General features: G+C 41.2%; 1 pseudogene; it reads right to left on the bottom strand.

The window, feature by feature from the left end:
* LOC132528845 (coiled-coil domain-containing protein 3-like) overlaps positions 1 to 20,935 on the bottom strand; it is a 71,063-nt pseudogene extending 50,128 nt beyond the window's left edge.
* Between the last annotated feature and the right edge of the window lie 6,052 nt (positions 20,936 to 26,987).

Raw genomic sequence — 26,987 nt, 5'->3', positions numbered from 1 at the left:
GGTTAAGTGATATGCAGAGTCACAATTGGTACTGAATCAATGTCAGAACCCAAGGCTCATCCTAAAACCCTATGGAGAGGCAAATTGCCACTTTAAAACTGTTCGTAAAGAGTCAAATTATTAGTAAATTAAGATGCAAATATTCCCAAAACAAAATGTAAATTGTGCAGCACAAAATATGGTACTAGGCCAACACCTTGGGGGTGGCCAAGGCTCTTTAGGAAGAGGAAAAAGAGGAAAAGCCCTCAAAAGTGGGGATGGAAGAGTAGATTGTGATCAGGGAACACTGGAGGAACCCCACTTCCAAGTGTCCCCTGAACTTAGCCATTCCTGTCCAGCACCTGCCGACCCCTAGGCCCAGACTCCGTCACTCAGGGCACATCACTCCCCTCAACAGCTCCCCGAAGCACAAAGATCTAAACTTCTTACCCTTGCTTAGAAAGCTCTAGATGGTCCAGCTCCTGCTCACCTCTCCAAACTCATCTCATTCTGTTCTTCCCCAATATCGCTCCCCTTCACACCTTTCCACCCCCCAAGCATGCCAAGCGCGGTCTGTCTTGCACAACAGCACCGCCTTTTTCTTCTCCCTGGAACACTTTGCTGCCTGATCTTCGTACAGCTGGAACTGTGTCATTCAGACTTCAGTGTAGGGGTTACCTCCTCAACCTAAAGTAGTTACTAGTTCCTCTTTGTCAATTACCGCCCTCTTTCAATTCTTGACCAAACAGGTCATTACCTGCCATTTTTAATGGGCTGATGTATTGACTGATGTGTTGACTATCTCTCCCTCATCCCACTACAGTATAAGCTCCAGGAGGGCAGGAGGAGCTTGTTTTCTTTTGTATTCTCAGTGCCTGACATATAGCAGGTATTCAATAAATATGTGTACTATGAAGGTCTGAATAAATGAAAAAGACCACCACCCTAACCCTACCTACTTCATATTCTAGCCCTGTCTGGCCAAATGAATGACCTATTTTCAGTGCCTTGTGTGGGCAGAAAAGAAGGCGGCAGTTTAATTTAAGAATGTCCTTGATGAATCAGTGAAAAATCATTAATTAAATCCTGACCCTTGAGGACACATGTTTTTAATACTCTGTGTGAAGAAATCAGAAGCTGACACAAAGCACTTCTGCTGCTTATCAAGGTACAATGGTCGTGTCTCAAGGAAAAGCACTTAGGTAATTGCGTTCTGAGCTGAACTAGTAGCTTTCCTTGTGAAAGACTATTTTTCCTTGAAACAATGAATGACAAACTATAGATTTGAATGTTTGATAGACATTTTCTTTTTTTTAACATCTTTATTGGGGTATAATTGCTTTACAATGGTGTGTTAGTTTCTGATTTATAACAAAGTGAATCAGTTATACATATACATATGTTCCCATATCTCTTCCCTCTTGCATCTTCCTCCCTCCCACCCTCCCTATCCCACCCCTCCAGGCGGTCACAAAGCACCAAGCTGATACCCCTGTGCTATGCGGCTGCTTCCCACTAACTATCTACCTTACGTTTTGTAGTGTATATATGTCCATGCCTCTCTCTCGCTTTGTGATAGACATTTTCTTGAAAATGAATGAAGTAAGTCTGTCACTTCAAGGAAAACAAGCAGTATTTGTTGCCAGGGATAAAATGTGAGCTTTCAAGCAAAAATTAGAATTTTAGAAAACTTTGTGCTCGACGTTTTTCCATTACTTTGAGACTTTCCTGATGAGATCAGTAGTGATAATGATGAAAAGGACTTTTTTTAATATTGTACAATAAAAATCTCAACATTTTCAAGATCTGTGTAACTCTGAACTAATATTTTTCACATGGTCAACTCATCATGTTACAAAATCACACATGAACTAAAAAAAATCCATTCAAAGTACAAGAAAGACTATTGGGTTCTCATGTAGGAATTCAAAAAGTTCATTGATAAGGTTTTAGATTCTGTACTGCAACTAACTTTTAAGAAACTACTACTTTTTGAGTTTTGATGTGGTATCAAAGAAGAATAAATACAGAAAAAGTATTTAACTTGCATTTAACAAGTGGACACATACTTGTTAAACTGATGTCATACTCCTCCATCCCTAAGGGATGTCTTCGTTCTTGAACAAATTATCTGGTTAACTAGACTGTCTAGGCAAAACAAAGTTCCAGGGACATTTTAAATCAAATACTTCTAGGGCTTCATGGAAGATACTGATGAACTGAATTATGATTTTCTTGACCCATTTGGTCTCAAACTTCACTTTAAAAACTACAGATCCTCTTTCCCATTCCTATTTGCTTTTGATCATCAGAAAATAAATACTGTTATTTCCCTCCCTGCAGTATGTCCTATGCAAGATTGACCAGATGTTCTTAATGGGGCCGAACAGAAACATCAGCTTCCAGTGCCAGTCATGATGAAGTAAACTGAACACAGCCTATGATTCCTACCGATTATGTTAAAATCTCTACACATAATACACGAAGACCCTGAAAACAACTAGAGGCAATGGGACCTGAATCAAAGGGGGCTGAGTCGTTGACCTATGCAGCAAAAACTCTAGGAGAAATCTGTTTCTATCCAGAAGACCCAGAAAAGGAGCCCCAGTGTACTACAGTGTATGGAGGAAGTCCCTGGTTTTCTTCTTTTTTCTTTTTTTCCTCACCCAGACTTGCACTGCAGCCAACCCTAGTCTTAGATCTGCACTGCTACATGGCATAAGAAAGACAACCTAAGTAGTCCTATATATTAAAGAAACTGAGTGAGTAGTTTAGAAACTTCCAACAAAGAAGACTCCAAGCCCAGATTATTCACTGATAAATTCTTACCAAACTGTTATGGACTGAATTGTGTTCCTCCAAAATTTGTATGTTGAATCCCTAACCCCCAGTACCTCAGAATGTGACTGTATTTGGAGACAGGGCCTCTAAATGAGTCATTAAGTTAAAATGAGGCTGTCAGGGTGGGCCCTGATCCAACCAGACTGGTGTCCTTATAAGAAGGGGGATGAGGACAAAGGGAGAGACGCTAAAGATGCTCACGCACAGAGGGACGACCCTGTGCAGAGGCAGCAAGAGGGTGGCCTTGTGCAAGCCAGACAGGGACCCAGAGGAACCCAACCCTGCCAGCACCCTGATCTGGGACTGCTGGCCTCCAGAACTGACAGAGGATAAATTTCTCTCGTTTAAGCCACCCATTATGTGGTATTTTGTTTTCCACAGAAGACTAATACACAAACATTTAGTGGAAAAAAATACTAATTCTACACAATCTCATCTAAAAAAAAGGAGAGGAAAGAACACGTCCCAACTCATTTTGTGAGGCCAATATTATCCTGATGCCCACTTTTTGATTATTTTATTATAAGAAAACTACAGACCAATATTCCTCATGAACATAAATGTAAAAAATTCTCAACAAAATATTAGCAGATTAAGTCCATCAATATATAAGAAATGGGATTTATCCTGAGAATACAAGGGTAGTTCATCATTTGACAATCAATGTAGTTCACTTTATCACAAACTGAAGAAGAAAGATGTCATGATCATCTCAGATGCAGAAACAGCATCTCACAAAATTCAACTTCAATTCATGGTTAAAATTCTTACCAAGCTAGGAATAGAAGAAAACGTCCTTAACCTGGTAAAAGGCATGAACACCAAAAACTAAAAATAGCATACTTAAAACAGGCTGTCCACTCTCATCACTCCTATGCAACCTCATACAGGAAGTCCTAGCCAATGCAATAAGAAAAAAACGGCATACAGACTTGAAAGGGAGAAATAAAACTCTCTCTCTTCATTGAAGACATAATAACTTACATACAAAATGCCATGGAGGGCTTCCCTGGTGGCGCAGTGGTTGAGAGTCCACCTGCCAATGCAGGGAACACGGGTTCCCGTCCCGGTCTGGGAAGATCCCACGTGCCGCGGAGCGGCTGGGCCCGTGAGCCATGGCCGCTGAGCCTGTGCGTCGGGAGCCTGTGCTCTGCAACGGGAGAGGCCACAACAGTGAGAGGCCCGCGCACCACATTAAAAAATAAAAAAAAAAAGCCATGGAATCTAGAAAAGCTCTTAGAACTAATAAGTGAGTTTAGCAAGACTGTGGGTTACAAAGTAAATATAAAAAAATATTGTATTTCCACAGACAAGCAATCAATAATTAGAAATAAAAACATTAAAAGCAGTATCATTGATTGTAGAATACAAATAAATAATGAAGTATAAATCTAGCAACATATGGGCAGGATCTGTATGCTCAAAACATAAATATAAAAAATGTACCAGAGAGGAATCATAGAGCCAAAGAATACAATAACTGAACTGAAAAATTCAACAGAGAAGTTCAACAGCATCCCAGATAAAACGAGAGAAAGCACCAACACCCTTAAAGACAGATCAGTGGAAATCATCTAAGCAGAGGAGCAAAAAAAAGGTGAAAAAGAGTGAAGATACCTTAAGAGACTTATGGGGAACCATCAAGTGGACCAATGTACGCATTATGGGGGACTCAGAAAGAGAAGAGAGAGAAAGGGGCAAAAAGCTTGTTGAAAGAAATAATGGCTGAAAACTTCCTAAATCTGCGGAAAGAAATAGACATCCTGATCCAGGATGCCTAGAGATGAATAAGATGAATCTAAAGAGACCCACACCAAGACACTACGTTCAAATTGTCAAAAATTAGAGATAAGGAATGAATTTTGAAAGGAGCAAGAGAAAAGCAACTTGTTACGTAGACGGGAACTCTGCACCCCCTCCAATAAGACTATCGGAGGCTTTTTCACAGAATTCTTGCCAGTCAAAAGGAGTGGAATGATGTATTTAAAATACTGAAAGAAGGGACTTCCCTGATGGTCCAGTGGTAAAGAATCCACTTTCCAATGCAGGGGACACAGTTTTGATCCCTGGTCGGGGAACTAAGATCCCACATGCTGTGGGGTAACTAAGCCCGCATGCCACAACTAGAGAGGGAAAAAAACCCTGCATGCCACAACTAGAGAGGGAAAAAACCCCTGCTTGCCACAACTAGAGAGAAGCCCGCGCGCCATAAGGAAAGATCCCGCATGCCTCAATGAAGATCCTGCGTGCCACAACTAAGACCCAATACAGTCAAAAAAAAAAGGAAAAGAACTGCCAACCAAGAACACAATTCTGTCAAACTTGTCCTTCAAAAACAAAGGGGAGATAAAGACTTCCTCAGACAAACAAAGCCTAAGAAAGTCTATCACCTGCCTTACAAGAAATGCTAAAGGCAGTTCAAGTTGAAATGAAAAGACACTGATCAGAAATATGAGAGCATAAGAAAGCATGAAACTAGTTGGTAAATATATAAACAAAGACCATACTGTATTACTACAGACTATAAAAGACAAAAGCATTAGAAACAACTAAATGTTAATGAATATGTGAAACTCAAAGTAAACTGTGACATCAGGAACATATAATGCAGTGAGGAGGAGAGGTAAAAGACAAGACTTCTTGTATGCAAGTGAAGTTAAGTAGTTGTCAGCCTAAAACAGAATGTTATAACTATACAGTATATTATATAAGCCCCTTGGTAACCACAAAGAAAATACCTACAGAAGTTACACAAAAGAAAAAAAGACAAAGAAATCAAAACCTATCAAAAAAAAAAAACCCCATAGCACAAAGTGTTGAAGATAGCAAGAGAGAAGAACACAGACAACGGAATTATAAGACAAACAAAAACCAGTTACAAAATGACAACAGTAAATCCTTCTGCATCAATAATCACTTTAAACATAAATGGACTAATCTCCCCAATAAAAAGATACAGAGTAGCTGGAGAGATGCAAAGAAATTAAGATACAGTTGTAGGATAACTACAAGAAACTCACTTTAGATTCAAAGACACAGAGACTGAAAGTGAAGGAATGGAAAAGGATATTCCATGTGAATGGTAACCAAAAGAGAGCAGGAGTGACTATCCTAATATCAGACAAAGTAGGTTTTAAAAACTGTCTCCAGAGATAAAGAAGGTCATTACATAATCATAAAGGGGTCAGTTCAATAGAAAGATATAATAATTATAAATATATATGTACCCAATATCAGAGCACCTAAGTATATAAAACAAATATTGACAGATCTGAAGGAGAAATTGATAGCAATACAGTAATAGTAGCAGACTTCAGTATCCCACTTTCATAATGGAGATAACACTTAGACAGAAAATCAATTAAGAGTGGACTTAAACAGGGGATTTCCCTGGTGGTCCAGTGGTTAAGGCTCCAGGCTCCCAATGCAGAGGGCCTGGGTTCGATCCCTGGTCAGGGAACTAGATCTCATGGGCCGCAACTAAGAGCCCACATGCCGCAACTAAAAGATACCACATGCCGCAACTAAAATCCCACACACCGCAACTAAAGATCCTGCATGCTGCAACGAAGATCTGTGTGCCACAACTAAGACCTGGCACAGCCAAATAAATAAATAAATTTAAAATAAAAGAGTAGGCTTGAACAACAGTATAGACCAAATGAACCTAACAGACATATAGAAAACTTTTCACCCAACAGCAGTAGAGTATACATTCTTCTCAAGCACACACAGATATTCTCCAGGATATATCACATGTTAGGTTATAAAACAAGTCTTAACAAGTTTAAAAGGAATGAAATTATACCAAGCATTTTTTTCTGAACACAATGGAATAATCAATAATAGAAGGAAAAGAGGAAAATTCACAAATACACAGAAATTAAACAACATACTCTTGAATAACCAATGGGTTAAGGAGGAAATTAAAAGGGAATTTTTAAAAACATTGAAACAAATGAAAATGAAAACACAACATACCAAAACTTATGGGACACAGTAAAAGCAGTACTAAGAGAAAAGTTTACAGTGATAAATGACTACATTATAAAAGAAGATCTCTAGTAAACAACCAAACTTTACACACCTCAATGAACTACAAAAGAACAAACCCAAAGTTAGCAGCAGGAAGGGAAAAAATAAAGATCAGAGCAGAAATAATTAGAGACTAGAAAATAACAGAAAAAAACTAAGTTGAATTTTTGAAAGAAACAAAATCAATAAACCCTTACTTAAACTGAGAAGAAAAAAGACTGAAATAAATAAATACAGAAACGAAAGAGACATTACAATAGATACATCAGGAGTAAAAAGGATCATAAGGGACTATTTATGAACAATTATGTGAACAATTGGTAACCTAGGAGAAACAGAAAAATTCTGAGAAATATACAACCTGTCAAGACTGAATCAAGAGGAAACAGTAAAACTGAACACACCAATAACAAATAAGGAGATTCAAATAGTAATCAAAAAACTCCCAAAAGTAAAAAGCCTAGGACCAAATGGATTCACAGTTGAATTCTACCAACATTCAAATAAAAATTAATACCAATTCTTCTTAAACTCTTCCAAAATATACATGTAGAGGGATTACTTCCAGACTCATTTTATGACACCAGCCTCACTGGATATCAAAGCTGGACAAAACTACAGACAAATGTCTCTGATAAACATAGATACAAAAATCCTCAATAAAATACTAGCACACTGAATTCAACACATCAAAAAGATTATACACCATGAATAAATGGTATTTACCCTTGGGATGGAAGGTTGGTTTAACATATGCAAATCAATCAATGTGATACAGCACATTAACAAAATGAAAGATCTGAATGATGTGATCATCTCAATATGAAGAAAAAGCACTTGACAAAGTTCAACATCCATTCATGATAAAAGATGCTCAATAAAATAGATATAAAAGGAATTTCCTCAAAACAATAGAGGCCATTTATGAAAAGCCCACAGCTAACATAATAATCAATTGGTAAAACTGAAAGTTTTCCCCCCTCTTCCCAGTTCTATTAAACATAATACTGGAAGTACTAGCAAGAAAAAGACATAAAAGGCATCTAAATTAGAGCAAAGGGAGTAAAATTCTCTGTCTGCAGATGTCACAATTCTATATGTAGAAAACCCTGAAGACACCACAAAAGATTAGAATGAATGAATCCAGTATATTTGCAGGATACAAAATCAACATATCAAAAAAAACCAGTCGTATTTCTTTACACCAGCAACAATCTATCTGAAAAGGAAATGAAGAAAACAATCCCATTTATGATAGCACCAAAAAGAACAAAAGAGCTAGGGAGAAATTTAATGGAGGAGGTGAAAGACCTATGCACTGAAAAGTTTAAAACACTGATGAGAGAAAGACAAAAATCAATGGAGATATATCCCATGTTCATGGATTGGAAGAATACTGTTAAAATGTTCATAGTACCCAAAGCAATCACTATCAAAACTGCAATGGCATTTTTCACAGAAGTGGAACAATTCTAAAATTGGCGTGGAACTACAAAATCTCCTGAATAGCCAAAGCAATTTTGAGAAAAGAACAAAGCTGGAGGCAACACACTTCATGATTTCAAATTATATTACAGAGCTACAGTAATCAAAACAGTATGGTACAAGCATAAAAACAGATAGACCAACAGAATAGAATCAAGAGCCCAGAAACAAATCCACAGATTTACAGTCAACTGAGCTTCAGTAAAGATGCCAAGATCACAAAATGGGGAAGAATAGTTTCTTTAATAAATTGTGTTGGGAAAACTGGATTCACATGCAGACGAATGAAACTGGACCCTTATCTCACACACATATACAAAAATTAACTCAAAATAAAGACTTAAATGTAAGACCCAAAACTATAAAACTACTAGAAAATAGGAAAAAAGCTTCTTGACATTGGTATGGGCAATAATATTCTAGATATGACCCACAAAGCACAGGAACAAAAGCAAAAATTGTGTCAAAATAAAAAGCTTCTGTACAGCAAAGGAAACAATCAATTAAAATGAAAGGGCAACATATGGATAGGGGGAAAATATTTGAAAGCCATCTATCTCGTCCAAAATATATAAGGAATTCATACAAGTAAATAGCAAAACAACAAAACCTGATTTTAAAATGGGCAAAGGACCCGAACAGACATTTCTCCAAAGAAGACATGCAAATGGCCGAATGCAAACCAAAACCATAATGGGATGTTAGGATGGCTATTATCCAAAACTTGAAAGATGTGTTATTGAGGATATGGTGAAAAGGGAACCCTTGTACACTGTTGGTGGGAATGTAAATTGGTACAGTCATTATGGATGACAGTCCACACTGAGGTTCCCAGGAGTTGAGGTTGGGGAAGGGTCTGGCTATATAGTGACAGCACAGGGGAGGGTTTTGGCAATGATGGAACTTTTCTATATTGTGGCTGTAGTCGTGATTATACAACCATGTGTATTTGCCAAAACATAACTATACGTGAAAAAAGCAAATTTTACTGTATACGGACTTCCCTGGTGGCACAGTGGTTACGAATCCACCTGCCAATGCAGGGGACACGGGTTCAATCCCTTCCCATGTGGGAAGATCCCACATGCCGCAGAGCAACTAAGCCCGTGCGCCACAACTACTGAGTCTGTGCTCTAGAGCCCGAGAGCCACAACTACTGAGCCCACGTGCTGCAACTACTGAAGTCCGCACGCCTAGAGCCCGTGTTCCGCAACACGAGAAGCCACTGCAATGAGAAGCCCACACACCGCAACAAAGAGTAGCTCCCGCTCACAGCAGCTAGAGAAAGCCCGTGCAGCAACGAAGGCCCAACGCAGCCAAAATATAAATAAATAAATAAATATTTAAAAAATTTTTTACTGTATGTGGATTTTAAATATTAATTTAGAAAACAGAAATAGAGAGGGAGAGAGAGAAGACCCCTGCTTCCTAAGGCCTCAGAGCTCTCTGGATGAGAGATAAAATTTATTCAATAAATGTGTAAGACACCATAAAAATGCACAACGGTATACAACAGTGTATAAAATAGATATCCCTGCCCTTGAGTAGTTTAGTCTACTTGGGAAGACAGCATCTGATAAGTAGGAAAACAGGGACCAAGATGGTTTGACCAGGATGGCTGCCATCTTTAAATACAACAAAACCCCCTCCCTCAACCGTTCTGCGCCCTGTACCTGCAGCCTCATCTGTATTCAACCCTCCACAGCCAAACGTCCTGAAGGAGTCGTCCACCCCCACCATCTCCATATCCTCCTGTCCCACTCCCTCCTCCCACCTCCACAGCCTAGACTCTACTCCCTCACTCCATGGAACTGTCCTCACCTCTGCCGAAGTCGACTGGTTACTTTTTAGTCCTCATCTTGACTTCTCAACAGCTTTTGGTTCTGTCGATCACTCATCCTTTCAGAGATATTCTGTGCCACTGACTTTCATAGTTTTCCTCGTATCTGTCTGACTGTTCCTTCTCCACCAGTGTTAGCGTTCTACACCACTCGGTCCTACCTTGGGGCTTCTACTCTTACTCTAAGCCCTCTCCCTTGGAAATGTCACCCATTTCCCATTTCAGCTGACACCTAGCTATGGCTCAGACCCAAAGGTGTAAGTTCTACTCAGAGCTCTTCTCAAAGCTGCAAAGTTATAGATCCAACCACCTAGTCAAGATCTCACATGGACGGCTCAAGGGCACCTCAACTCAAGATGTCCAACACTGGACTCACGAATTTCCTACCAAACCTGTCCTACTCCCATTTATCAGTGTTGGTCCTGGCATGCCGTCAGCCAGGAACACAGGACTTATCTTTGACCCTCCCACCTCCTTTACCACCCAAATTCAACCTGTCATTAACATCTACTGATTTAATTTCCTAAATATCTCTCAAATTTGCTTACATCGCTCCATGCTCTCTGCCTCCGTCCTAGACCAACTTCTATCTGGTAGCTTTCTAACCACCACTACTTATTACTATATCACCCGGATCCCCTCCAATCCAGTTCTCCACTCCTGTCACTTTGTCTTTCTATAAATGTGAATTTGGTCCCATCACCCTCTCTTTCCAAACATCAAAGGTTTCCCATACCGTTAGAACAAAGCCCAAATCCTCACCAGGATCTATCAGTCCCTGCATGGTCTGGCCCCACCTTGTGCTCTGGCCTCATCCTTCTCACTCACTCCCTTTCCTCCAGCTACAGGGGCTTTCTTTGATTCCCTCAAAGGTACCATGGACCCTGCTACCACAGGGCCTTTGCACAGATTCTTCTCCTCTGGATTGCTCTCATGACCCCATTACCCCAATATTAACTAGGATACCTCTCTTCCATCAGATTTTAGCCCCAGAATCAATTCAGCAGAAAACGTTTTCTTTACCCTGAAGTTTACACCAGACTTCCTGATTTCCTTTCCTTTCCTTGGAGTATTTATTTCCACTTAAAATTATACTATTAAGGACCTACTGTATAGCACAGAGAACTCTACTCAATACTCTGTAATGACCTATATGGGAAAAGAATCTAAAAAAGTGTGGATATATGTATATGTATAATTGATTCACTTTGCTGCACAGCAGAAACCTTGTAAATCAACTATACTCCAATAAAAATTAATTAAAAAATAAAATTATGAAGTCATTAATGTGGTCTTTTGATCATGTCAACCACCAACACTAGGGCTATAAACTCCATGATCAGGGACTTTGTATTTTGCCCAACGCTGAAACTCTAGTATCTAACACAGTAGCTGCCTCAAGGTAGGCACTCAATAAATATTTGCTAAAGATTGGAATCAACAATCCCACAAAATGAGGTATGTATAATGTCATACATGTCTGCACTCTTTAATAATAGCAATGGATTGGAAACAACGTAACGACCCATCAACAGGGGACTTGATTAAATATACTGTGAGACATTCATACAATGGAATACTATTAAAGCAATTTACATGCACTGATATGGAAAGATCTTCAAGCTCTACTTGTGAATAAAGCAGGGCATAGCAAAGCGCATGGTGCATAGTGAAGTACCGCTGGTGTCAAAGACAACAGCAAATCACATTTGAATTACTTATTGGGTGAAAATACTCATTGAATGTTTGAGAAACTTAACAGTGGCTACTTGTTTAGAGGATAGGTGTAACTAACTGGGTAGACGGGTGTCAGAGGTGGGGGAAAAAAACTCTACTATCATTTTATACTTAGATTTGGGAACCCACCTGAATGTGTTATATGTTTATAACTGAAGAGATGAATTTTTAAAGACGTGCTCCCTGGCCAGAACCCAATGAACTGTTGAATGAATTACAGCTCACAGGACAGCTTCGCCATCACTGTTCCCGTCTCTAACACACATCCCCCCTCAGCACTGCCGCCACCACTCTGCCACCGCCCTGGGAAGAAGTAAGCAGCTTTTCAAAAGCTACATCTTCTTTAACATTTAAAGCCATGCTCTCTAATCATCAATTTAGTCGTAAACCCTTGCATCACTTTGTATAGTTTACTAAGTGCTTTCAAACATATTCTCTAATTAGGTCCTTACAACAACCTGAGACAGTTTACATGGTTTTAGCCCCATTTTATGGATGAGAAAACTGAAGTTGTGAGAAATAAAGGGTCCTTCCCAAGGTCACGCCTCTGGAAATGTCAGAGTCAATTTCGATCTTCTGATGGAAAGTCGACATTCCTTCCCATGCAGTTCGGAGGATGACAACTTCCCCACCACCCTTCCAGATTCCAAAAAAGGAAAAGAAAAATGGCAGCAGGTCTTTCACAGATTTTGTTTCAACCCCATGACATTCTAGGACAGACTGATGTAAGTGTGCATGAGTCTGGGTTTTGGTCCTAGGGGACAGGACTTGCAGAGAGGGGAGAACAGCCGACTTCTGTTCTGTGTTACACTCACCCAGCAGAGAAGAGAAGAGGAAGGAAAACGTTCTTGGCTGGTGTGGAGAGAACGCTGCCAGTAAAGGGGATGGATGCTCTGACCTGCCACAGACGTCCCCTGAGGTCCCATTAACACCATGATACTGCACCAGAGACGCTGAATACTTAGTAACGATGATGCTGACTTCCCGGCAACTTTTGAAAGCAAGAATGTGTTTCCACTGACTGAGGCGTGGGTGGGATGTTTGAGGATGGAACTAGAGAATGGGAGGATTTATTTGCCTGCTGAGGACGAAGCTGCATGTCACCCTGGGTGTGCATCACAAAAAGCTTCCCTACATAAGATCGTCCTCTGGTTCCATTTCTTAACCTCTGGATTGATACTGCAGTCCCAGATTCACGTGATGCTCTGAGAGAGTGAGACCTCTGAGGGAAAGGAATGAAATGCGCTCTTGACAACCAAGGCCCAGATCCACCGATCAGGCTGACTGGGGGACTAGAGAGCAGCAGCAGTGAAAAGGACAAGAGCTCGGCAGTGTTCCTCTAGGATTTATCATCCTGTAAGATACAGCATGGAATACAGGGAAGCCGTGTAACGTGCAACGTCCAGGGCCATTCATAAAGGCCTCAGAGCATGCGGAAGGTTCACGTGCTCTGATTAGCAAACGTCTAACTGGAACAAAAAGCTGACCTGCAGAATGGCCATCATTAAGTCTACAAATAACAAATGCTGGAGAGGGTGTGGAGAAAAGGGAACCCTCCTACCCTCCCTCCTGTTGGTGGGAATGTAAACTGGAAAACAGTATGGAGGTTCCTCAAAAAACTAAAAATAGAGTTGCCATACAATCCAGCAATCCCACTCCTGGGCATATATCCAGACAAAACCATAATTCGAAAAGATACATACACTCCTAGGATTTCCCTGGCGGTCCAGTGGTTAAGACTCCATGCTTCCACCGCAGGGGGCAGGGGTTTGACCCCTGGTCGGGGAACTGAGATCCCACAGGCTGCAGGGTGCAGCCACAAACAACAGCGGCAAAAACAAAAAAGATATACACGTCCCTACGTTCACAGCAGCGCTCTTCACCATAGGCAAGACGTGGAAACAACCTAAATGTCCATCAACAGATGAACGGATAAAGAAGATGTGGTACATATATACAATGGAACACTACTCAGCCCTAAAAAAGAATGAAATAATGCTGCTTGCAGCAACACAGATGGACCTAGAGATTATCACACTACGTGAAGCAAGTCAGAAAGAGACAAATACCGTATCACTTATATGTGGAATCTAAAATATGACACAAATGAACTTACCTACTAAACAGACTCACAGACATAGAGAACAGACTTGTGGTTGTCAAGGGGGGGAGGGGTGAAGGGGGAGGGGTGGGTTGGGAGGCTGGGGTCAGCAGAGGCAAACTATTATCTATAGGATGGATAAACAACAAGGTCCAACTGTAGAGCACAGGGAACTATATTCAGTATCCTGTGATAAACCATAATGGAAAAGAATATGAAAAAGAATGTATATATATGTATAATGAAATCACTCTACTATGCAGAAAATAGCACAATATTGTAAATCAACTATACTTCAATAAAATAAAATTTTAAACAAAAGGTGACCTGAACAGCTCCTCTGATCCCTCCTAAGACTGAGGACCCACCACCATAGGAAAAACAGACTGCTTCTGATGTAACGTGATGTACTTATTCTGGGTAGGAGAGAAAATAAGATGTTCACCTTCAAGAGGAAAAGGCAGAGAAGTTTTAGTGGGTTTTTTGGGAAGAAAAGAGCAAGTAATTGTCAATTCTTCATCTAACTCTGAGATCTTCAATTTACAACTACTTTACTCGCTGCAGAGGAAGTAAAAATTTCTCGAGTATCATAAAATGTAAATGCTAAAATTTACCAAAAAGCCAATTTATTTTTAGTTTAAATTTAAATTCTGAAACTAACAAGCTAACTGAGGTCTGATGTGGTACCTTTCAAAGAGGACAAGGGATAAAAATGGAAGGAGCCAAGGTGTTGAAAAGTGCAAGGTCCATTGGTTCCAATGCATAAATTCAGCTACACAGCAGCTCAGCAATCTGGAAGAATTAATTTTCCTCCCCCAAAGCTTTTGACTCTCAGGTCAATGCACACACCCACCCCTTGTTATCTAAGAGACCAGGGTGATGAAAGGGAAAAGAGATTCTCCCCAAGATCAACATCTGACCACCCGAAATAGAACTGCCTTCACCTTGAAACAACTCTCCATGGTCCTGTTGTTCTATTTTTTTCTAATGATGGAATATCTAATTCCAGGGAAATAGTAATAGCTTCATTATGTGACCATAGGGCTGATTAGTGATGCACCTGAAGAGTTTGGGGGCTAAGCTATAAGGTGTTTTTGGAACAACATCTGATCTTTTGATACAAATCTATTGTTACCAAAGAGTTAGTGAAATAAGCAAACTCCCATAAAAATGGAGAAGCAAAGGACGGAGACCAAAAAGATTTCATTTGGAACATGCGAAGGTCTGACTCAAGCCAGGGATACTCAGGCTGACACCTGGTAGGTCCAGCTCAATGTGGGGTGGGTACCAGTACAGATTAAGAGCAGAAAAACAAACAGGTGCTTGGAACCATGCTGGGAGCAGAGTTCAGAAAATTCTGGCAAACCATGGAGGAGGGGTCAGAGGAGTCTAGATCTGTCAGTAGGGTAGGCCTGAGGAAGGGACCCTTGATAATGTCTAGGAAGCAAGAATCAACATTTTTCCTTAGCTGGACACCCCTGCCCATCATGAGAACAGTGTCTGTGCAAAGAACATGCAGAAGGCCTCCAGGTGCCAGGGAGCCAGGGCAGAAGATAAGGAGCTTTGGAAGAACAAGGCCGTCCCCCTAGGCCAACCCACCAGACGAGAGAAAGACACTCTTTGCAAGGCCAGCACAGACGGGTGGAAAGAAGGAAGCCACCCAACATGTTCAGATTGGTTCCTTGACCCACAAAAAAGTCCTTGTCCTGGGGGACACCCACATCAGAACTCTCTCCAGTAGTCTGTCATGTGGTCCTAAAAACATCTCAGATGGGAGACTGCGAGCCATGGGCCACCACCTCTCCTGACCTGGTCCCACAATCGTCCCAGCTCAACTGTGTCAATGCCACTGCTTTGGCAAAGTGACAGTCCTCAGAATGTCCCCACAACTCTGGCTAATGCCTCAGATTGGAATACCCCTTTTATGTGTTCATGCCCCAAATCATCCTGACCCTAACGGTCCACGACTACCTTGGTCGCCCTGTACCTCTACGTCTTAATAGCTATAGATAAGAATCATAGAAGTGTTAGCTACTATAATTCTCTCATTTCATTTTCTTGAGGACTTTTCTTTCCTCTTAGAAAACTCCTCAGAGCCCTATGCTATCAATCAGAGTAGCCTTATGCTATCAATTATAATAATAATAATGGTAGTAGTCATAACAGCTCACATGTACTGAGTACTCTCTCTGTCAAGCGCTATGCTAAGGGCTTTACATATCTACATTTCCTAGAGTTAAATCCTATGGCATCAGCCCTATAGCGTAGATGCTACTATTGTTTCCATTTTACAGAAGAGGCAATTGAGGCACAGCGTGCCAACCTTCATCCCACCTTGTTCCCTGACTTTGTGAGGAACTCCACGCCCAAGAGTAAAGCCTCAGGAGTCGAAGGTTTATGAGCAGGGTTTGTTAACTGCTGGGAGTGGCGGTCGGGGGCACGGGGGAAAACACTCTTTGGTCTGAGCTTCTGGAAGAGCACTCTTGACTCTCTGGGTCAAAATGCAGCTATTCTATTATCTTGCTCTTGGCACAGGGTACCAATTCTTACCAATTGTCTTCTTGGATCTCCCGCTCACTGGAAAGTCACCATTGCTGCCACTGGGAACAGTTCAAAAACTGGAAAACATCCTTCTGTTCTCTTGAGTGTCTTTCGGAAAGACGGCATGTTGGAAACTGACTCCATGAGGCAAGAGGTTATAATTTTCATCCATCCTAACAAGAAAGAGGAAGAAAGCAGAGCTGTCGATTGGACAGCCATGGGGTACGCCATCTTGAACCTTGAGTCAACAGAAGACTGTGACAGTCTCCATCGGCTCTCATTATTTCTAATTGTTTCTCTGCCTCCTACTTCATGAGTCTATTCTTAAGCTTTTGAAAAAGGTGAGTTTGGGGGCAAAGGGAGTGTGTGCATGTGTCTGCGTTTGTCTATCTGTGTTATCTCCCAGGTGGCCTTCCTTCTCATAGACAGTGTGTTCCTTGTTTCTTGGTGAAAGGGAGGCCAGTTGCAATGACCCGGGTTCAAGTCCTACCACTACTACTTCTGTCTGACAGGAAACGAATTTCCTAAATTCTCTAAGCTTAAGTATTACAATCTATAAAAAGAGGATGACAAAAGCACCTTACTTTTTGATGGTGATGTAAGGATTGCATTAAAAAAAAAAGTCTCTGGCTAGAGTAACTGCAGCATAAAAGTTAGTTAACATTTCTATTGAGCCTCGCAAAAAATGCCTGTTGTCAAGATGAAGAAGTAAACAAAAGGAAAAGGAGAGATACGAGCTACTCTCCAGCCCACGGGGGGCATGTGGGGCCCACCAGGGAGTCTCCAGCGCCACCTTCTCCTGTGACGCTGACCAGAATCTGTTCTCTTCTCAATGGGTCCCAGGATAACAGAGGAGGAATGCTTTGTATGCAGCTGTTAACACACATCAGGGCAACATAACTCTGTGAAATAGAAATCTATCAGACTACCATTTGACTCTGTAGTTCTGCCCTAACGTTTTATAAACATGTCAGAGAGAAGATGAAAGAGTTGGTTGACCACAGAACCAGTGGACAAAACAGTATTTCATTATACAATAGGAAAAGAAAATAACGTCTTCTCAAGTACTCTGGTTTTTTTCTTTGGAAAATGAAGTTTCATTGTTGAATAGTTTTGTAGCTGGGTCCCCAGTGTTTTCCTTAAATAAAGACATGAAAAGTCTAGTTTTTCTCTGTATCAAGAAGGTACTGTCTCACTCCTTGACGAGTTTATTTAGAAACTGTACTTGTTCAGCAATTAAAAACAAATTCAACTGAATCTAGCTAAGCCACCCAAGCCAACACAAAGCACACCACATATTCTTAGATATTCTGGCTTCAGCATGGAAAATATGTTGCCATGAGCTTACGGACAGCCCTCTGCGGAACTCACTCTTTTGTTTCTCAGTGACATGAAATCTAAAGAGCTAAGAGTGAGTCTGCAGACCAAGGTCATGGTCATTCCAAATATCTTTAATCCTACTCCACAGACCGGGAAGACTGGATCTATCGCCCATCACAGCTGTAGATTCAATCGCTCTCTCGATAGATGCATTCGATTCCATTCTGAGGTTCCTCTCAGTCTCCTCCTTCAACTGGAGACAACCAACGCATTTAGGGTTCCACCTGCAGTTTTTTTACTTTAAACTTCAGTCAAACCCATTGCCTAAATTCTTATCCACATGTGTTTCGTCTTGACCACAGCCCAACTTTCACGGAACTGCCCAAGATTCCAGGAGTCTCCAATCAGACAGGGCCTCCTGCCTAATTCACTTCTATATTCTTCAAAGCTCTGTGACCCCCGCAAGGCCCTGACCCCACCCAGCACCCCACCCCCCGCCCCTCCTCCATAAATCTGTTTGTTAGAGCTTGGCATTGACATCTGCCGGCAGCCGATGGGAGCTAACGCGGGTGAAACGGGAGGCCAGCTGGGCTGCATTCCACACCAGCGCCATCTTGGCATTTAAGCAGGTGTGCAGAATAGTGACTGGTCCGCATCTAACCTGCACCAGGTGTTTTGTGTGAGTGACTGGGTTTTAGTCTCAAGCAACCTTGTTTCTCTCATTATGAAGGTGAGGCTGTTGAGATTCTGGACAAGGTCAATAACTTGCTCAAACCCACAGGAAAAGAGGAGCCAGAATTCCAACAATTGATTTCAAAGGGATTCTGCTTTGGTGTGACCACCACCCATCCCAAACTACTCCCACCAAATCCAGTTTAAAACACAGAGTTCCAAGTATACTAGGATTCCACCTCAATTAGGGTTCCACCTGCTGTTATTTCAAACCTTAGTCAAACCCGTCACCTCAATTCTTACACACAAGCGTTTCATCTGGACCACAGACCAACTTGCATGAAATCAATCAGAGAGGATCCTGCCTGATTAACCTTTATATTCCTCAAAGCACTGCGACCAGGGTCTCCCCGCGGAGCCCCGCGCATAACCTTTGCTATCTGGAATGGGCTGGCTACTTGTTGCTGGAAAGCACCTGGAGCTTTTGCCTGAAACACTCTTCTGTCCTTAAAGCACAGGAATCCTCCCTGTTTTTCCAACAGTCTTGGCCAGAGGTACCCAGGATGTTGTAGACACGACGGAAGGAGCAGGAAAGAACGAAGAGCACGGGAAGGAGCCCAAGGCATCATCTAACATCGCACGGACAGGACTCCCTGCGAGTTCCTGATCCGGCTCCGGATAAAGGCGACCTCAGTTGGTCACGCAAATGGGCCGAGGGGGTGGTATGGGCGGGAGGTGGCAGGCTCACCTGAGGAAGAAGGAACAGGCGTAATCCTAGACCACGGTGTGGGAGTGACAGGAGAAGTAGCCCAGGCCGCTGAGGTGGAGCCTGGAGCCCGCGGGCACCTCGAGCACGCTGCCCCACGCCTGGTCCACAGCAGCTTGACCTCGGCCCGGTAGAGGCGCCCAGCCTTGCCGGCCTCGTACTGCCGGGGCAGGAGCTGTATAGGCCGTGCACCTCCTGGTGCAGCGCCAGCACCTTGGCGTACGAGATGCTCTCGGTCAGCTGGACGCCGCAGCCCTCGTCCAGGGGTCTCCACTCGAAGGCAGCTGGCAGCCGCAGGCGGCCCCGAGCCGCTCGGCCAGGCAGAGCGCGGCGAGCAGCCGCGAGCGCAGCGTGCCGGCTGCGACCGGCCGGGTGGGCGCTGCGCCCGGGGCGCACTACCGGGGCGCTGGGCGGGGAGGCCCGGGGCGGAGCTGGGCCGCCGGCGGCGTCGGGGAGCCCGGAGCGTCCGGCCCACGGCGCCGCCCCGCCGGCCGGAGAAGCGCAGCCCTGGGCGCTCAGCTCCGCGCGCCGCTCTCTCCGCCGCCAGGCTCACTCGGCCCGTCCCAGCCCGTGACGCCCCACAGCGGGGCGGGGAGGACGGGCCGCCGCCTCCTCACGCCCCCCGGGGCAGGGGCGTGGGCCGCGGCGGGAGGGGCGGAGCCGGGACGCCGGCCGGGGGTGGGGGGCTCGCAATGCTCCGCAGACGCTCTGCGCTGGATGCGTCGCCCCGGGGCGGGCGCGGTGTCTGGCGGCAGCACGCGAGAAAGGCAGTGCTGGGAGCGGCGGCCCAGCCCTCTTCCTGCGCGCAGATGACTGAGTCAAAGCTTTCCAGGCGCAAAGCCTGTCGCAGACCCGCGGCCTCTTTAAAACGAGCGCTGTCAATTGCCACGATTACTCTGTATATGTTTTTGCATTTTCTATGTAGTTCATTTAGAGTCAAATATATAGCAATCTGACTTGACCTTCGCAGAGGTTAACTAGGAAATTAAGTGTGATCTAATAAACTTTTCTGGACCTCCTCTGTCTCTCTGCTTACTTTTTAATGATGGTCTTTGGAAAGTCTTAATAAAAGATTTACATAATTACTGCTTTCGTATTCTGAACACCCTACACCTGAGAAATAAATTCAGAGGTAAATCGCAAACAGCTTTTCACAAGTCAGTGAGTGAACCTGAGGAGACCCGAACTCATAGTTCTATATTTCTAAACTCAGAGGTTGCTTTTATCTCCAATTTTCTTTAATTGTTCCTAATGTAGTAAGAAGAAGAAAATAAAGGATATTACTTAGAAACGTGTATCTTTTATATATTCAATATAGCACACATATACATAATATCATGCATATAATATACATACCATCGTACATATATCATACATGTTATATATAATACATATTTATAATAAGTGTAGAAGCAAAACTGCCTTAAAATGGCAGGCTCTTTGTTCTGCAAACATCTCATTAACCAGGGTGTCTGCAAGTTTAAGCCCTGGAACCCAGCTGAATTCTTCTCTGTACTGAAGGGAAAAGAGTTCTTAGGGAATTCTGGAAGGAAAGGTAAAGAGAAAAGAGGATAGAGAAGCAGGAGAGAAAATTCCAAGGCTGGGCCTCACCTCCCATGACCCCCAAATCGGGAGGGCTTTGGGAATCCCAACAAGTGGAATGACCAGGACTCCAGCCAGCACTGCCCAGCTCGGGAGGGAATGGAAGGCTACAGCCTGCATGAGGTCACACTAGTCCAGAATCTGATCAGTGACTTAGTGGACTCTGTGATGGGCCTGAAAGAAGAAAGAAATAAGAGTAACAGCTCTCGCAGTTAATAACTAACCCCTGTATAGCTAGTAGTCAGCCTGGGGCTTCAACAAATTTTGTAGGAAAAATAGCTATATTGAGGGAAGCAAGTGGGCAGTAGTCCCAATGGTATATGACTCTGCAGCACTCCCCCACCTCAACCATGGTAGATGCCAGACTTTCCCACAATGGGGAAATGGTACCCGAGGTTGGCATCAGACGTTGCATGTCAGGACTGCTTATTTGCCTCTCATGGAATATATGAGTTAAAACATTTTATAGTATCACTGTCTTAGTCTGCTCAGGCTGTCGTAACAAAATACCAGAGTGAGAGGCTGGAAGTCCAAGGTCAAGGTACCAGCAGGATTGCTTTCTGGTGTGGTCTCTCTTCCAGTCTCCTATATGGTCGCCTTCCTACTGTGTCCTCACTTGGCCTTTTTCTGTGTACATGTAGCGAGAGAGGGAAATCTCTGGTGTTTCTTCTTATAAAGATGATTAAGACCCAACCTTGTGACCTCATTTAACCTTAATTACTTCTCTAAAGGTCCTGTCTCCAAATATAGCCTCATTGGGGGTTAGGGCTTTAATATATGAATTTGGACAGGGAGAAGGAGGCGGGACGGGGGTAGGGGGTGGGGAGTGGGGGGAGGGCGACACAATTCAGTCCATAACAGTTATTTAGCAGGTGTTTTGCAGGGTTGCTAGAAAAAAAGAGAGAGGATATGAAACGGTTTATACTCCTGGCAAGCCGACGTAGAGCGAGCAAGCATTGCCAAATTATAATATTAACAACTGCTAACCCTTACACATTGCATACTACAGGCCAAGCACTGTTGTAAGGACTTTGCATATGTTATCTTAATTAATTCTCCAAACCACACTTCAAGTAGGTATTAGTATCGTCCTCATTTTAGAGATAAGATACTTAGGTACAGAGAGGTTAATTGACTTACCCAAGATCACAGAGCTAGAAAGTGACTGAGCAAGGATTCAAACCCCAGCATCAGATTCCAGAGTCCACACAGGCAGAGCGAGAAAACTTATGGTTACCAAAAGGGAAAGTCGAGGGTATAAATTACGAATTTGGGAATAACAGATACATACTACTATATATAAAATAGATAACCAACAAGGACCTGCTATATAGCACAGGGAACTATATTCAATATTTTGTAATAACATATAATGCAAAAGAATCTGCATATATATGTGTATATATATACGTGTGTGTGCATATATACACACACACATATATATATAACTGAATCACTTTGCTGTACACTTGGAACTAACACATTATACATTAACTATACTTCAATAAAAATGGTTTAATAAATAAACCATTTACCTGAGCAGACTAAGACAGTGATATTATGAAATGTTTTAACTCATTTAGTAAACAAATTCTATTTATTTATAGTTGACATAATCATCTATATAGAAAATCTGATACAATCCACAAAAAAATGCTACTAGAACTAATAAGCAAGTTTAACAAAGTATGGAATACAAGATCAACATACAAAAATCAATTGTATTCTATATATAACAACAAATGTTTGGTAATTGAAATTTAAAAAGCAATACCATTCACAGTAGTATCAAAATATAAAATACTTAGGAATAAAGCTGAAAAGACTATACACTGAAAACTATAACTATTACTGAGAGAAACGGAAGAAGTCTGTGAAAAATGGACACACATAGCTTGCTAACAGTCAGGAGACCGAATGTTGTTAAGGTGTCAATGTTAACCAAACTAATCTACAAATTCAATGCAATCTCAATCAAAATCTCAGTGGACTTTTTGGTAGAAATTGACAAGCAGATTCCAGATTTCATATGGAATGCAAAGAACTTAGCCAAACCAACTTAAAAAATAAAGACCAAATTTAGAAGACTAACATTACCTGGTTTCAAGACTTACTGTAAAGTTATAGTAATCAATAAAGTGTGCTTTGGTGTAAACACAGACACATAAGCCAATGGAATAGAATAGAGAGTGCAGAAGTAAATAAATAAAGTGTTTTTCTACAAACATGTAGAGTCAATTCATTGAAGAATGGATTGTTTTTTGAACAAATGGTGATAGAACAATTTGATATTCATATGCAAAAGAAAAAAAAAGAACTTCAATCCATAACTTGCACCATAGGCAAAAATTAACTCAAAATACAAAACATGAAACTTTTAGGAGAAAGCCTCTGCTTACTTGGGTTAGACAAAAATAGCACTTTATCAAAATTTAAAACTTCCATCTATAAAAGACACTGTTAAGAGAATAAAACGTCAAGCCATAGACTTGAAGGAAATGTTTGCAAAGCGTATATCTGATAAAGGATGCATATCCAGAATACTCAGAGAACTCTCAAAACCCAGTAAGAAGACAAAAAACCCAATATAAAAACGGGCAGAACACTTGAACAGACACTTCACCAAAAAAGATATCAGGATGGCAACTAAGTGCATCATTAGTCGTTAGAGAAATGCAAATTAAAACCATTGTGAGCTACCCCTAAACATCTACTAGAATGGCAAAGATTAAAGAGACTGATCATATCAAGTGTTGTTGAGAATGTGGAGGAACTGGAACGCGTATACACTGCTGGTGGGAAGGGAAATTGTACAACCACTTTGGAAAACAATGTGATGGTTCCTTAAAAAGGTAAACATAAAATAGAGCCATTTCACTCTTAGGTATTTACCCAAGAGAATTAACACATATTCCGTACAAAGACTTGAATATGAATGTCATTACAGCTTTATTTGTAATAGCCCCAAACAGGAAACAACCCAAAAGTCCATCCACAAGTATACAGATAAACAAACTGATATAAAATGAAGTATTATTCAGCAATTTAAAAAATGAGCTATTAATAGTGTCCGGCCTTCAATTTAGGTCTTTCATCCATCTTGAGTTTATTTTTGTATACGGTGTTAGAGAATGTTCTAATTTCATTCTTTTACATGTAGTTGTCCAGCTTTCCCAGCACCACTTATTGAAGAGACTGTCTTTTCTCCATTGTATATTTTTGCCTCCTTTGTCATAGATTAATTGATCATATGTGCGTGGGTTTACCTCTGGGCTTTCTATCCTGTTCCATTGATCTATCTTTCTGTTTTTGTGCCAGTACCATACTGTTTTGATTACTGTAGCTTACATTACATTACAAACTTTGTAGTTTTCTATGTATCAAATTATAATCCACTCTATTAGATAAATCATCACACTCACAAATCTCTTCAGGACAACCATTTCTCTGTTTGGAGCTGCAAATCAGGAAGCTATGGGAAAACACCTTTAAGATTCTTAGACGTCTTCTTGTGTAGCTGAGAGGATGATTGAGATACTCCTTAAATCTTTCTGATGACTTAACAGAGACGTTGACCCTGAGGTCATATTTTACTAACAGCACCCTGTATTTCATCTGCAAACCAAGGCCATTTCTTACGTTGAGAAATTTTTTCTTGGAGAGACTAGGGTTGAATGCAATTTTGTTATCAAGCCCACAAGTTCTAGTGCTTTTTTAGTTCTTCTAAATTCAGCTTGAAATCTAAATAGTCCCCTCTTTGCCTCAACAGGCTCCTCCTGGACTTTACCATAGGCATCTAAAAGAAGCCAGATGGCACCTTCAACATTCTGTCCAGAACTCTCCTCAGCCAGATCCACAAGGTTATGAGGTACCCTTTCTATTTCCCATATGTCCACAGGCTAATAGTTTTGCTAGTTTTTCTGCAATACGGCAATAGTTTTGCTAATTTTTCTGCCTATATCCTATTGGAAGCTGAAAGTTCTCTTTCCTTCAGCTTCCAATAAGATATTCCTCACTACATTTCGGCCTCCACCAAACAGTCTCTTCATCATTCCTCCAAATTTCTCCATTCCTCTCCCAGACTCAAAATCAATGCCACATGTGATGGCAGGACCCCACTTGGAGGTAATAGTTTCTGCTTTAGTTAATCTATTGCCACATAACACACCACCCCAAATTTAATGGCTTCTAACAATTTATTATTACCTCATACAACTCTGTGGGTTGACCAGGAGGTTACTGGGCTTCACATGTTGTTGGCTTGGAGACGGGATGTCTAGAAGATCTAAAATGGACTCATTTTAGAAATGGACTCATACAGGGATGGAAATTGGTACTGGCTACAGTCTGGGAGCCCAGTTTGACTTGACTAGGGGTCTCGATTCTCCTCCAGGTGGGCTTCTCCATATGGTTGCTTATGCTTTCTCATAGCGTGGTGGATGGGTTCCAAGAAGAAGCATTCTAAGAAGACAAGGTCCAAGGATTTTCCAGTCTTTCACTTCTTTCACTAATGTTCCATTGGTCAAAGCTAGTCATGTGGCCAAGACCAGAATCAATGTGTGAAGCGACTCACAGGGGTACAGATAAAAAGAAGCATGGTTCATTGAGGGCCACCAAAGTGACAGTCCATCACATCCTTCAAATCAACACTCCATTTATTTTTGGTTGAGCCAAATGATTTAGTGCACAATTGTCATTATAAGATCATTTTGTTAATTATAAAACAAAATAAACTCATTTTTATAAATTTTCATTATATTTGTCAAAAATCATACCTATCAAACCTGTTTTTTTATTTTTATTTAAAAAAATTTTATTTTATATTGGAGTATAGTTGGTTTACAATGTTGTGTTAGTTTCAGGTGTACAGCAAAGTGATTCAGTTTTACATATACTTATATCTATTCTTTTTCAGATTCTTTTCCCATTTAGGTTATTACAGAATATTGACTAGAGTTTCCTGTGCTATACAGTAGGTCCTTATTGATTATCTATTTTAAGTATAGTAGGGTGTGTATGTTAATCTGAAACTCCTAATTTACCTTTCCCCCTGCCCCCGTTATTCCCTCTGGTAACCATAATTTTGTTTACTATGTCTGTGAATCTATTTCTGTGTTGTAAATAAGTTCATTTATATCATTTGTAAAGATTTCACATATAAGTGATATCACATATTTGTCTTTGTCTGACCTACTTCACTTAATGAGTGAAGAGATTAATATGATAATCTCTAGGTTTTATGTTGTCTACTATGATGTTTTTGGTCCTAACTTTAAGTGGGTTCCATTGGAGTGACCTTTTTCTAATATTAGTTATCCTTAGATATAAAGAATCCTGTGTTTTGTTTCCTGTTTAGTTTTTATTCTTTCAGTCTCACTCTCAGGTCAAGAATACTTTGCAGAGGAAGAGTTAGTCCCAAAACAGAATTGGGTGATGCTGGTCCATAGAAATAACACCATCCTAATAGCACCAAAACATCACCCCTCATCCTGACATATCTTTTCTCACTTTACTCATAAAGAAGAATTAAATAGTCACTTTTCCATCAGTTTCTAACTAGGCACTGATAACTAGGTGTGGCTTGAAATTATATACAATAGTACTTTCCTTGTGAAGCCTTAATAATCTACCGCTCTTACAAACTGCTTTAGTATGAGAGTTCTACAAAAATTAGTTCTGAAAGGCCTATAGTCTTATAAAGAACATTTTGAACAAAGGTGTACTTTTTAAATAGAGGTTTAATTTCGTTCTCTGATACACGTTTAAGTTTTAAAGGAAGCTGTAAAGAATAAGAGTACTTTACGTTTTATAATGCTGTGCAGTCTACACTTAGCTTTTAATACCTGGGCTATGTCTTTTTTATAGATAGATAGAAAAAAACCCTAAGTGTTTGAATTCACTGAAACTTAGGAAACACTCTACCTTCTTATTTAATCCTTGAAGAAATGACAGGTAATTTTTAAAAAGGGATTTAAAATCCAGCCAAGAAGCATGTATGCTGACCATTTTGTTTTCCTCCCCAGAGAGTCTCAGTTTAATCATATAATAGTCAATGTAACTCAAGCTTT

This window comes from Lagenorhynchus albirostris, chromosome 1, assembly GCF_949774975.1.
Source record: "Lagenorhynchus albirostris chromosome 1, mLagAlb1.1, whole genome shotgun sequence".
Lineage (NCBI taxonomy): Eukaryota > Metazoa > Chordata > Mammalia > Artiodactyla > Delphinidae > Lagenorhynchus > Lagenorhynchus albirostris.
The sequence above is the reverse complement of the archived record's forward strand: the minus strand, read 5'-3'. Positions and strand labels throughout refer to the sequence as shown.